At 32.5% G+C, this 13,034-nt stretch overlaps 1 pseudogene across 1 annotated transcript; it reads right to left on the bottom strand.

The window, feature by feature from the left end:
- Window positions 1-574: 574 nt before the first annotated feature.
- LOC124839160 (cyclin-U2-2-like) lies at window positions 575-2,254 on the bottom strand (annotated as a pseudogene). Its single transcript, XR_015779758.1, has 2 exons — window positions 1,432-2,254; window positions 575-1,139 (listed from the first exon to the last, which is right to left on the bottom strand). The product of XR_015779758.1 is annotated as a cyclin-U2-2-like (transcript).
- Window positions 2,255-13,034: the final 10,780 nt, after the last annotated feature.

The following is a 13,034-nucleotide window of genomic DNA, read 5'->3' as shown; positions in this document are numbered from 1 at the left end:
GAAGTGAATTAAACCTGACATTATTCTGATATGACAATATAACTTATTGACAATTTTGTTGATAAAATATTAAAAGATCTGATATTATATATTAATACCATGACATCACCATGATATTATTATTGAGTTATTTTTAATTTAACATGACACATTCATAGCGATGTAATTTTCAATATTTTTGTAGCAAATTGTAAGGGCAGGAAAAATAATAATAAAGTTATTGACGACCAATTAAAACTGATAATACATAATTTAGATATACTATTTGTGGCTAAATTAATTTAATCACACATCTTAAATATCTAATATATTAAATATAAATCTGATAAAGGCAAATTTACTAAATTATAAAATAACGGATCTACATGGAAGTAACCAAAGTAATTGATTAAATATTAGTAAGACTATTTCATCCGTCAATTATGCGCTCATTGTCGGACCACATATGCTATGCATACGTGCCGCGTGCTCCAATTTTGATAAATAGTTACACTATTTTCTTTTATACATAAAAAATTCCTACTTATTAGTGTCAATTTTCTGCACCTTTTGGACCCAAATCTCAGTTACCATATGTCAAAATAAGAACACAATCAAGTTACAATTCAAGGATTAAACCATGTTGATACAGTACCAATGCAAGCAAACTACCCACAAAAAAAAAAAATTGGGGATAGAAAATTCAGTGTTTAAACAGTGAAGAAACCAAACAAATTTGTACATTTTTCAAGCTTTAGCTTTCATCTCTCGTTATCCTAACTTCAATTACCACAACAAACATTTAGATTTGTATTATAACGATTTGTACACATAAACAGCCTTTCTTTATTTGCAGGCCAAAGGAAACCTTCCACACCAAACCAAAACTTCTAAGGTTACGACATCACACGAGCAATGTGTGTGAAACCCTTCTCTTCTCTATGCCTTGCTTGATTTCTTCTGCACACCTCAGGGTCCTCTCGATGTGGTACCCTCCTCCAATGCTGACTTCCCTCTCTAAATGGCAGCAATAGCTCTCAAAAACACTCACATTTACATGCAATTTGAAATCCATCAAGAAAAGGAATTCCAGTTCCAGCTTGTTCAGCTCGTCAGTTGTTAACCCACCAACTTTTCCAAAGTAGGAATTTCTATAATTCCTGCCAGACAAAAAAACAATTAGTAAATCGTTTTTATCAACACATCATGCCCTGAATTTCAATCCAAGCTATTTTGATGGTTTAGAAATTGATGCATTATCAGACACCAGCAACACAGACCAAATCAAAATCTTAAAAAAATTGTCTCTTTCCTCAGTTGTTGGCAACCGATGTCGACGATTAAGATTGACATAAACAAGAAACAGGTGCAAGGCATAAAATGATATGAGATAAAAAAAGTATAATTGGTTAATTAATTTGATGCGAGTGAAGAAATGCGAAGAAAACTTACATGTCTTCAACATACTTGGAGGCCAACATGATTGTTGTAATGAGAAGCCTATGAACATTTCTAGGATTGATTCTGAATCCTGGGTTGTTATGGCAAAACCTGTCAATGTAAACATAGGCCACAACATACACCGAGGGTATTGCACGAGTGTACCTGAAAATTCTCTCTAGATAGGATTGGATTGTCATGTCTGGGATATCCCTGCAGTAAAAGATGTTTGTACTGATGGCCTTGGATAAAGAACAAGAACCATTCTTCACGATCCTCTCTGTTCTGGCCATGCTCCTCTCAATCAGCGAAGCCAGAACATTTATCACTAATGGGGTGCTAGAATCCTCCTGGTAGGAGTAGGAATACAAATCTGAACGAAGCTTTCTTGGGGAGATAGTCAGATAGGAAGAAGAAGAAGCCATGAGTGAAAGGGAAAGTTGGTTTTGTTTTATTTTTCAATAGTCTAAGGGGCTTTTTGTTGTGTGAAGGTGGGGTTTTGATAGTGTAACTAGGCTTTATATATAAATTGAGAGTAATTGAGTGTAATAGAAAGAGTGAATAAAGAAAGAGTAAAATGACACGGACTTTGGTCACTTGGAAGGTTAGTGGAAGCTTGAACTGAAAGATAATAAAATGAAAGGCATAAAGATATTATTAGATGAGTGTTCATGGTCTTTTTAAGGGCAAAGAACAAACAAAACCAGCTAAGCGTTTTGCACTGTAAAACATTTGAGTGTGATTGTGTCCTAGAAATTGAGGTATCAGAACAGTGTTGTGAAGGGAAAAGAATGGGAATCGAGTGGAGAATAGGATAGTAGGTTATTTGGACCCACAAATTTAGGGGCATTTAAGCATTGACCCTTGCCTTCGAGATTTGTGCAGTTCGAGAGTCCCAACTATGAGTATTATAGTGAGATCTCTAGATACTACCACACATGCATGGGGCTTGACTCATCTTAGATCGTACAATCTTGGTTTTGCAACTTGCACCCGTACCACGTGTACCTTATGCATTCTATTTCCCTGTTGTTTCCTTTATTGCTTCTTTTATATATATATATATATATATATATATATATATATATATATATATATTGTTTATATTCACTCATTAATATGACAACCTATAGGTCACACTCATAGAATATATTAAGAGAAGAAAATAGTTCATTATGTTTGATTTTGTAATATATGAGGTTCATTTTGAATAAAACAAAAAATAATTAGAAAAAAAATAGAAATGTTCTTCTAACAAGTCTAATATGTCTCAATTTTTATGAAATCGCTGTATAAAATGAAACGGTGAAAATTTTGTAAATATTGCTAATATATATAGGTTTCATTTTAGCAAATGAATCAAAGCAATATATACATTTTTGCCTCGAGTCCAATACAAATGAAGTTTAAAGTGACACAAAATATTTCAAAAAATTAGAGGATATAATCCGTGATGATTGCATAGAAGCTTTTGTCAAAACGCATGTGTATGAGACGATGTTCACTGATCATATACTCTTTTGTATATTGATTCAACTAAGTTCACACGGTTGTCAATGGTTTTAAAGCTTATGAATTTGAAGGCAACCAATGGATGAACCAATAAAAGTTTTACAGAATTTTTGTCGTTGTTGAATGGAATACACTATCCACTCATAGATGTGAAGAAAATTATATGTCTGATAGTTATGGAGTATAAAATGATCCATGCATGTCTGATAGTTATGGAGTATAAAAGGATACATGCATGTCCGAATGATTGCATATAATACAGGAAAGAGTTTGAAGGTTTGAAAAAAATGTCCGAACTGTGGGTTATCATGATACAAGCGAAAAAACAACATTGAAGAAAGTTGTTAGATAGAAAAGAATAGTTTCGCTTTGAAAGTAATTTGGTATCTTCCAATTGTTGGTATAAGTGCCCAAAATAAAAACCCCCACTTGTTATTTTGTGGTGGGTATAGAAAGCTTGAAGAGAAAATCAGGAGGCAAAAGTAAGAAGGTAGGCCCCCACTTTCGGAGGGTGATAGTCCCCAACCTCCTTCACCACCACTCATTATGAGAAGTGGAAGTTAGCCCATCTACGATCATTGGGCTCCTACACTTCTAAAATTGCATGAGAAATATCAGGAAGAATTGTAAGATGTAACATATCTTATAATAATAATAATATTGTCATATTACACAAATTACAAGTTATTTTAAATAACAATGTTGTTTTGTTATGTTATAGGACTCGTTAGTTGAGCAGAGCTCCCAAGATCAATTCACTCTAGAAAGTTGTCATGATATTCTTGTTACTACAATTGGACGACTTGAACACCCTGAAGAAGTACGTGTTGTTGGATCTGGGACATAGGCATTAGGCATTATTTTGGGGCTCATCGCTTCACACTTCTTACACAAACAATGTCGAGTATGAAGAAAGGCTAACGTAGGAGATCACTAAGAATATCAGGCGCAAATGTATGATGAAGTTACTTTAGAAGTGACTGAAAGAGTTATGCACCAGTTCAAACAACAATTTGATAGTTATGGCATCCGTCCATAACCATCTTCTCCAAAGCAACATGTTGTGCTTCCCATTGGTAAAATTAATAATCATTTTATGCTAATTTATGAATTTGATTATTTTCTTCTATATAAGCTAACATTGGCTCTGACAAGTAGAAGCGATAAAGGTAGTTTTTCATCTCCAACTGTCCTAGGGGATGACATAGACGACTCGCCCATGTCAGCTATATGTTTTCGATGGTCTCGAGACGATACTACTAGCTCATGGAACAATGTTTGAGGGCCACTGTTCTTCATGGTATGGAGCTATCGGACGATGAGGTCAAGGTTATAATAGAGGAAGTTGTCATACCAGATGCTTTAATTCCTTTGCCAACAAATGAGATATTTACTGTGGCACGAACATTTCAATCTTGTCTCGTCTAGCTTAGACAATTGGTTGGTTTTATTTTTGATATTCTGGTATGAACTCCCACTATACACTTTTCAAATTTGAAATTTACATGTTAATGATGTCCAGACTTAAATATTTTTCCATGTAAAAGCAGACGTGTGGAAAGGAAAGTCTTACACCCAAGAAGATTAATTTATCTAAGGATGAATCTCTTGGTGCATTACACCAGCTTTGTGACATCGTTGTAGATGAGTCGATGGCGATTCCATGGAATTCTATTGTATTTGGGAGAGACTTTAACATCCCATTGTACTTGCATAAGCAAGATGCCATGGAGCTTGCGTTAGGGAAAGAAGAGTTGAATATTACCATCATTCAATTATGGATGATGTAAGTATGTGAACAATTATTTAAATAAAATTGATTTATCTAGTTACTTATATCAAATAAATTTTTTGTTTCAAGGTATATGTTTGGTGTAAGTAACAACATGGGGTTTAATGATGTCTATGGGTTTATTGACCCCTAACTCAGTCATGAAGGTAATAAATTTGATTACATCCAAATATACGTCACCAGTTGTTTTGCAAGGGTGGAGGAAATATATTTTGTCCCTTATATATCTGCGTAAGTGTACTTTGTTAACTTCAAAGTTTCATATGTGATTTTAAGATATAACAATTAAGTTATTATTAATTTCAAGTACCATTGGCAGCTACTTGTGGTTTTCCAACTGGACAACATTGTTGTGTGATTTTACTCATTGCACAAGTCTTTTCCCAAACATCTCAAACAAGTAGTAGATTGGTAAAAACCTCAATGTTTGAACTTTCTTTGTTACATAAGTTCATTTTAAAAAAAGTTATTTTCATAGTTCAATTGCAGCACATATGATGTTGTTTGGGAAATCAACTACTACGACTAAAAAGCTTGGATGGTTAGCCCTTAAGGTTTGATATTTTGGTGCATACTTTCTTATAATTGTTTTATTCCAATGGTCTTTTATAATTATTTAGAATTATGATCATATATTGTAGTGTAATAGACAAACTGGATCATATGAGTGCGGTTCCTATGCAATGCATTGGATGACGATCATTATTCGTGCTCATATTACAAGTGGTTAAGAAACAGTAATATTTACATTTAATGAATTGTTTCTCTCTCCATCGTTTGTAATTCATATACACTAATTGAAATCATTATATGTTGTGTAGAGATTCAAGACTCTTCTTCCAATTCCCGAGAAGTCCATTCATTACATACGAAAAGCCCTTGCAACATATGTAATACAACTGTACAATAATATGTAATTGTAAGGATCTAGTAGTTTGTACATTAGCATATCATCACTTTGATGTATAGTTATAATAATTTGTACATTGAGTTGATTTATGGTTATAATTCTATTTTGTATTGAAAAATATATTTTGGTCTGTATTTCTATGTTGTGCATATTGGTTGTAATATGCAGGTTTATTTCTATGATAGAGAATGTTACAAAAATAGAACCATCTTTTAAAAAAATACAGACTTTAGACAACGATTGTGGTAAAAATTAAAGTTGAAAATGGTCTATGGCCTTGATTCAGACTCTAACCGAGGCCAAAGATCCGTAAATTAAATAAATAATTTAATTAAAAATGACCTTTGACAATGGTGGCCATAATAACTAAAACATAAAGTGCTTTTGGAAGCCCGTTACAAAGAGAACTAAGGTCATAGAGTATACCATATTTTAAGTAATTAATTAATTTAAAAGATCCATGGCAGCGGTACCGCTATCATATATCCTATAAATTAAATAGTTATTTAAAATCTAGGAGGGTTTATGGCAGCGATTTCTTGTAGAACTGGTGCTAAAAACCTTATTTTTTTTCTTCACTTTACTACTTCGAGTTTTTTCAACTGAGACAAAATCATGACCTTTTTTGCTTCTATTAGTAATCAAGGCCAAAACCTCCCTTTTTTTAACCTTGCCTTAATATGTCTCGGTTCTAAAATCGTTGTCAAATTTCGAAAATAACCGCTATCATTTTCCTTCGCTATAGTAGTGAAAAATCAATTTCTTATTAGGTTGAATACAAAGAAATCTAAGGATAATTAGACATTTCATTATGTATAAAGTAACAAAGAAATAATTAAAATGAAAATAGTTAAATTCATATTTTTTTAATCAAGAAATAATATACATAAACACTTTAAGGGATGCTCAATTCTTATACAAAAGATCATAATTTTACTTTGAAGTCCTCCGATAAACCAAATTCATCCTAACATGTGTATATAGTAAAAAGTTTGAAAACAAATAGAAGTCCTTACGTATTCAAAGTGCAAAAAAAAATGAAAATATCATCCTAAGGATTTCCATTTTTAGGTACTTGTTCAAATTAGTAATCATTGGCAATTACTAGATTCAATCCCATTAATCTAATGCTATATTCAAATTCATTTATAGGCTATGTTAAGAGTTTCTTGTTTAATAACTAATCATGTAACATTTTGCTCCCAAATACTATTACTTAGAATTAAAACAACAAAGATTTGTGCGTACATTAGAACACTACACCTTAGTGAAGACTTCCCCTATCAAATTATATATATATATATATAAATATATATATATATATATATATATATATAACCAATTAGAGCTTTAGACTGAATAGTCTAACTGGGTTAGAGCACAAGTTTCCTCCTCCTCAAATTTTGGGTAAAGGATTCTACGTTATTGATATAATGCACTCAATAGGGTATATGTTCCAATCATTATAAGAGAATTGGACATTTGAGACTTTATTTCATCCATGTCCAAGAATTTAATTGCGCAAAGTATATATTTCCTGTATATCTAATTTCCCTTGTTTAAATACAATCTTATTCCTATGTTCCAAATAATTGATATCCATAAGCCTTTCCATATTTTATTTACTTTGTTATTTAAAGTCAATAAAGAAAATTGTTGGAAATGCATGTTTAGCTAATTATGTTGTACTAAACTTATACCCACCCATTTATTACAAAACTATGTTTGTAATTTTACACGTTAAGAATAAATGGGTTGTATTTTCCTCCTCCAACCCGCATAAAACACGTGATATTTCTATTAATTGTGATCCTCCTCTTCTGCTCAAGTTTTCCATTGTTGCTATTTTCTTTAATATTTCCCTCCATGCAAAATATTATGGTGATAGAGCTACCTTTATACTCTAAAATATGTTAAACATATCATAATTTTCCTCGACAATATTATTTCTTGTCTAACTATTTAGCAAACTAAGATTTAGGAGTTTGTTTTAAACCACATAAAACCTTTTGAAGATACACACTTGATTTGAAATATGATATCAAAGTTTAGGGGACAACTTGATGTATATCTTTTCTTCATTCCCATAACACTTCGATTGGAGCACTTATTTTGATACACCTAATAGACATTCATTAAGAGTTTAGGTCAATGACAGTTTTAATACATCCTTCAACTCTATGAGACACCTTTTAAAGACAAAACCATGATAAAACTCCAAGTTTCAAAGCGGACAATATCTCATATGTGATTGACCCTAACGATGTTATCTCAATGGACTTGGGATCAAAACAATCACCATACGAGAAAGCGTTATGAACATTCATTTAGCAAAGTTCCCAATTTCCCCCAATAATAATAAGAAAGGTATGAATAATTACCATTTTAGAAATAAGATCTAAAGTTTCATGGCAATTGATTCCTTCAACATCATAATTTTCTAGTATTACAAATAATGTTTTGTATCTCTCAATGGATCCATCCAAATTATACTAATTCTATAAACCTATTTGCATTCTATAACTTTCTTACCTGGGAGAAGAGATCCATAGTCCAATTGCCATTATTTTCTAAGGATACCAGCTTGAAGGGCTTGTTTCATGCATCTTTCATAACTTCAATGGATGTTTGAAGTTTAGTATTGTTAAGAAAAGAGCCAAAAAGATTAGTATGGGTAAGTTAACCCAAAGATTAGTATAGTGTTAAATCTAAAAGCAAGAACTTTTTAGATTAATCATTGCAAATTTAATCAAAATAACTTCTCAATTAAATATTACTATATCTAATCATGTATATTCCTTTACCTGTTTTATCAAGTAAAATGCTAATTATCCAAACTAATTTCTTGTTTAATTATTAAAGTCTTCACCTTTAATCAAAGTAACTTCTTAATAATTGACAAAAACCCATCAAATAAAAGTTTATAACTTTAACCAAAATGATTTCTCAATTAAAATTAAAAACCTTTTTACTTGTATGATTGTTATATGAAGACTTATTACTATGCTAACTTGTTACAATGTACATATCATTAATTTTACTTGATTACTAGATAAAATACATAGATGTAAAATAATCACAACAAAAAGAAAAAGAGCAAACAAGTTATTCCATCTAACCCCAATTAAGATATTGTAGCATAATCAACCCTAGAGGCTTAACACTCTGTGAAGAATAAAAATGACATAAATATGAAAGAAATTAGAGGTGATGATTTGAGAAAGAGAGGGAAGGGCACAGAGAAGGAGGGATACCTGAAATAAGACCCTAAAAAGGCTTCTGCAAATGTCTTCCCCTAAGTCACTGTATATAAGAGTTGGAATAGGCCATTTTCTATAATTTTTGATATAATTATGTTGAAATAATTAGTAAATCTATGTAATCATTATGCTTAAGGTAGGGTGTTAAGTGTTAGATAACATCTATACCTAATTCTCTTTTTAAGTAGTCTAGGACAATGCTTTTGATGTTTCATCTTCATATTGTACCAACCTTCAAATATATAAATAAAGAACCATGAAAGGGGTTCTTTAAGCCCTCTAGAAATATATTTCTTTGTTTTAATATTAGGTTGGTATTAAAGCATGTTGGCCTTGCTTTGGTTTTATCTCATCTTATTCGCCAGCACTAGTCATTGTTGTCCGCAACTATTTGTCGCCATTTGCCACTATTTGCGATTGTCTGGTGCCTTTTCGCTATTGTCCACCTCTATCTGCAACTGTCCACTATACTTTGAAAATGTCCAACATTGTCAACCATTATTCTTTGTCGTTTTGTCGTCGTTCGCTGTTGTCCATCGTCATAGTTTCATCCAACGACCACCGGATTTGGATCACTTCTCCACACGACGACCAACCTCGCTAGTGTTAAATATCAGTTCTCGTCCATATGTTGCCACACACATTATCTTTGTACGGTACAAATAGGCACAAGTTGTCCATGCACATCATCTTAATGTGATTTTTTGGCCAAGTACATTATGACTACCTTGACCAAGATGGAAGCCATGTGCCTACTAAAAAAGATAAGCAGTGAAAACAAGTAAATTTCAAATTGTGTGCCCTGTTCTAGCAATCCTTGTCGCCAAGACTTCTTAAGTCCCTTTAGAGCTTTCAAAACATGTCATTCCTTTTGAAAGAAAGCTCAAAGCATATATTTCAACGATATTTGACGTCTTTATGATACAACAAACAAGCCTGCATCTCTCAAAATGACATACCATGATATGGTATCCTTCATGACTGAAGCTCAATCAGTTGTGGAAGAATTGAGGATCTTCTTGCAAGTCGAATATTTGAAGGAAATTAAGAAGAAACTTGACAAATATTATATGGTGTGGATCCTTTGTGCTTTACATATAGACTTTAAACATATTATAGATCAACTTCTGACTAGTCATGAGGTTCCTTCCACAGAGACCTTGACCGCACGCCTTCTTTGTGTCCCAACGCCTCAAACTTAGGAAGCTCATAAACTAGTGGAACCATCTGTCATGGTTGTCACACGAGGAAGAGAAAGATGTGGCATTAGAGGATAATGAAATGGAGGTTATGAGCGTCTTTAATGCATATATTGTAGAAGGATGGGTCACACCCAAGAAAATTTCTACTCCTTGCATGGTTTTCCTTCTAAAATAGCCAATATCAGGTTGAAATTGCTAACTTCAAGTTCACTAAGGCCAAATATCAAGAGTATCTATAGTTAAAGTCTAACAGCTTGACAAAGACATCTCAATCCCCAAATACATCAACAACTTGCATTTCTCAATCCTTGGAAGTTCAAAAATCATGGGAAATTGACTCGGGTGCTTTTTATCACATCTTTGTTAATATCTCTTTGTTCTCAACCATTTCCTTTTAGCAAAATCCTCATTTCCCTTTCAAATGGCAGTAAAACTTTCTTAAAGGGAGTTAGTCAAGTTTCTATATCTCTCTCCCTAAATTTGAAGTTTGTCCTTTTAAACAACGAAAGCATCTCTCTCGAGCCTTACAGACCTATTCCTACTCTATTATTACATATTTGGTCCTTCAATCAATGCCTAAAATGAAGACATAAGGTCTTTATTTATAACTTTCCAGGGCGTGGCTTGAGTGGCAACTTTTGGTACTTGAGTCGTAAAGGATTTACTCTAGATATTTCGAAACTCCCTTTTTACAACTTTAGCTTCACATTTTTGGGCTCAAGCCTTAAAAGTGATGTTCCAAATCCTTTCAAAGGTGGTTACTTGAGGTTTCCCATGAAGGTGGATATTTTTGTGGATTAAGCCTTGTGTTCTATGTTAGAGCCTCCTAAGATTACTTCTAGGTGAAGAATTTTTCATGGCTTTAGCCTTAGGTCAAGGCTTGAGGAAACCTTCCAAGATAGATTTTCTTCGTGCGACTTAAAATACTTCACATTTCTCTATTTTTCTTTTCATTTTTCACTTTGAGTCTCTGTTTAATATTAAGAACTACAAAACAAACTAAATATGAGTGAATTAAGTATAATCTAAAGAAAATCGAAACAAGATAAGTGCCAAAATTATCATAAAATTCACTTAAATTTGGTTCTTATTACTACATCCCACTTTAGAAATTTGTTTATTCACAAAGTCAGTTTGTACAAAATGATACAAAACAATTTTTACATTGGTTGGCCCAAGAACCCATATGAGATCTCAAGGCTTTTCTCACAGTACTAAATGGTGTCAATTTAAAATATCAAGATACAAATGCAAAATTATTCCATAGTCTTCAATTAATGCATTATATCTCATCAAAATTCTCATTTATGTGCAAGAGATTTTCCTCCTGAACTAAGTGTTTCACTCTATGCAATCTTGCATGCTTCCCTTTAGTTTCGTACTTTTGTTTTCAATCAACATGTACACATAATTAACATGTATAACTAAGGTCTTTGAAGGGTTGTAAAGGGGTTGGGCTATCAAGAAAATATGGTTTATCAAGATAAATAAAACTCAAAGATAAAGGAATTACTTGTATGTACATGACATGAGTTTCTTTCTTTCCTTTCCAACTTGTTTGCCATTTTTCGTTTCTTCCTTCTAGGTGTATCAACTTTTTTATTCATCTCTTTGGACTGCATAAATATGTTTTCATTCTTTTTTCTATAATTAGGTGATATTACTTTTACCTTTTCTCCTTCTTTTTTTCATATCATCCTTCCTTTTTCTTTTTTTTTTCTTTTAACAACAAACATATTGTTCTCTCTCCCTCGTTAGTAAGGAATGTATGATTTTTCACATTTTTAGGCTCCAGATCCATGTATGTAAACTTGAGGTTCAAAACAGAAAATTTCAGATTAATAAGGAAGGTAAGATTTTTACATTTTATAAACAAAATCAAAGCAAGAAAAGTTCCATAATTATCTTAAAATTCACTTAAAGTAGGCACTTAACACAATACTAATGGAATAAATCTCATGAAAATCCAATTATGCATTCTAAGACAAAACACATAGAAATTCAACACCATTTCATCATGGATTATATAGCAAAGGGGGACGGTAAAATCTAAGTCCATTTGTAGGTGGCATGGATGACGAAGATGAAGATCCCTTAGATTTAAGGATAAATGCTCTTGAAGAGGAATGGGTTGACGACAAGCCCCTAGCTAAGGGACCAATCACAAGAGATATGACCGAGAGCATTCAAGAGGAATTTGAGTCATTTATGGAAGGTGGGTCGAAGCTTTTATCTTTTTTGACCAAAATAAATTTTAATCAGTAGAGTAGGTTTGTATCTAACCTTGTATAATGGGTCAAGTAGTCTAGAATTTTCATTTGGGCCTTGTTTTAGAACTGACATAAAACTCCATATGGAAAGGTAAAGGAAAACATATTGCCTTTACGAAACTTATACACCGAGCATAAAATCATCTTTTTTTCCATAGAAAATTTATCACATTAAGTAAGTATATCACATCTGGTTTCCATAGGGGGAGCACAGGTTTAGCTTAACCCACAATCTCAATGATATCTGAGTTTTTGATGATGACAACACATAATTAATAACACATGTGTATTCTGTGTTACATGTTCTATGTTTACATGTTATATGCTTTTCTTTAATGTGTTAAATCTGTTAAATCTGTTAAAGCATATCTGAGAACATGTTTGTGTTGTTCATTGCATATCACTGTGTTAAATATGTGATTTTATATGTGTATGCATGACATATGTTTTTGGAAAAGGAAAATCACAAGCACTATGGTTGAACTTTAAATGTGTGACAAAACAACAGTTTTAAGTCGATTACATTATGGGGTGAATCGATTAAAACTCGTGTGTTTGCACAAACTCTTTTGAAGTGTGCTGTGAGATTTTTTAAAGAGAAAATTTTTCAAAACTGGGCAAAAAGATTTCACTTAATTGAATGCATGCTCTTTGTATTTGAATAAGTTC

The sequence above is a fragment of the Vigna umbellata genome, chromosome 5 (genome assembly GCF_029865625.1).
Source record: "Vigna umbellata cultivar VRB3 chromosome 5, Vumbellata_1.0, whole genome shotgun sequence".
Classification (NCBI taxonomy): Eukaryota; Viridiplantae; Streptophyta; class Magnoliopsida; order Fabales; family Fabaceae; genus Vigna; species Vigna umbellata.
Note: the sequence above shows the minus strand (reverse complement) of the source record. Positions and strands in the feature narration are given on the sequence as shown.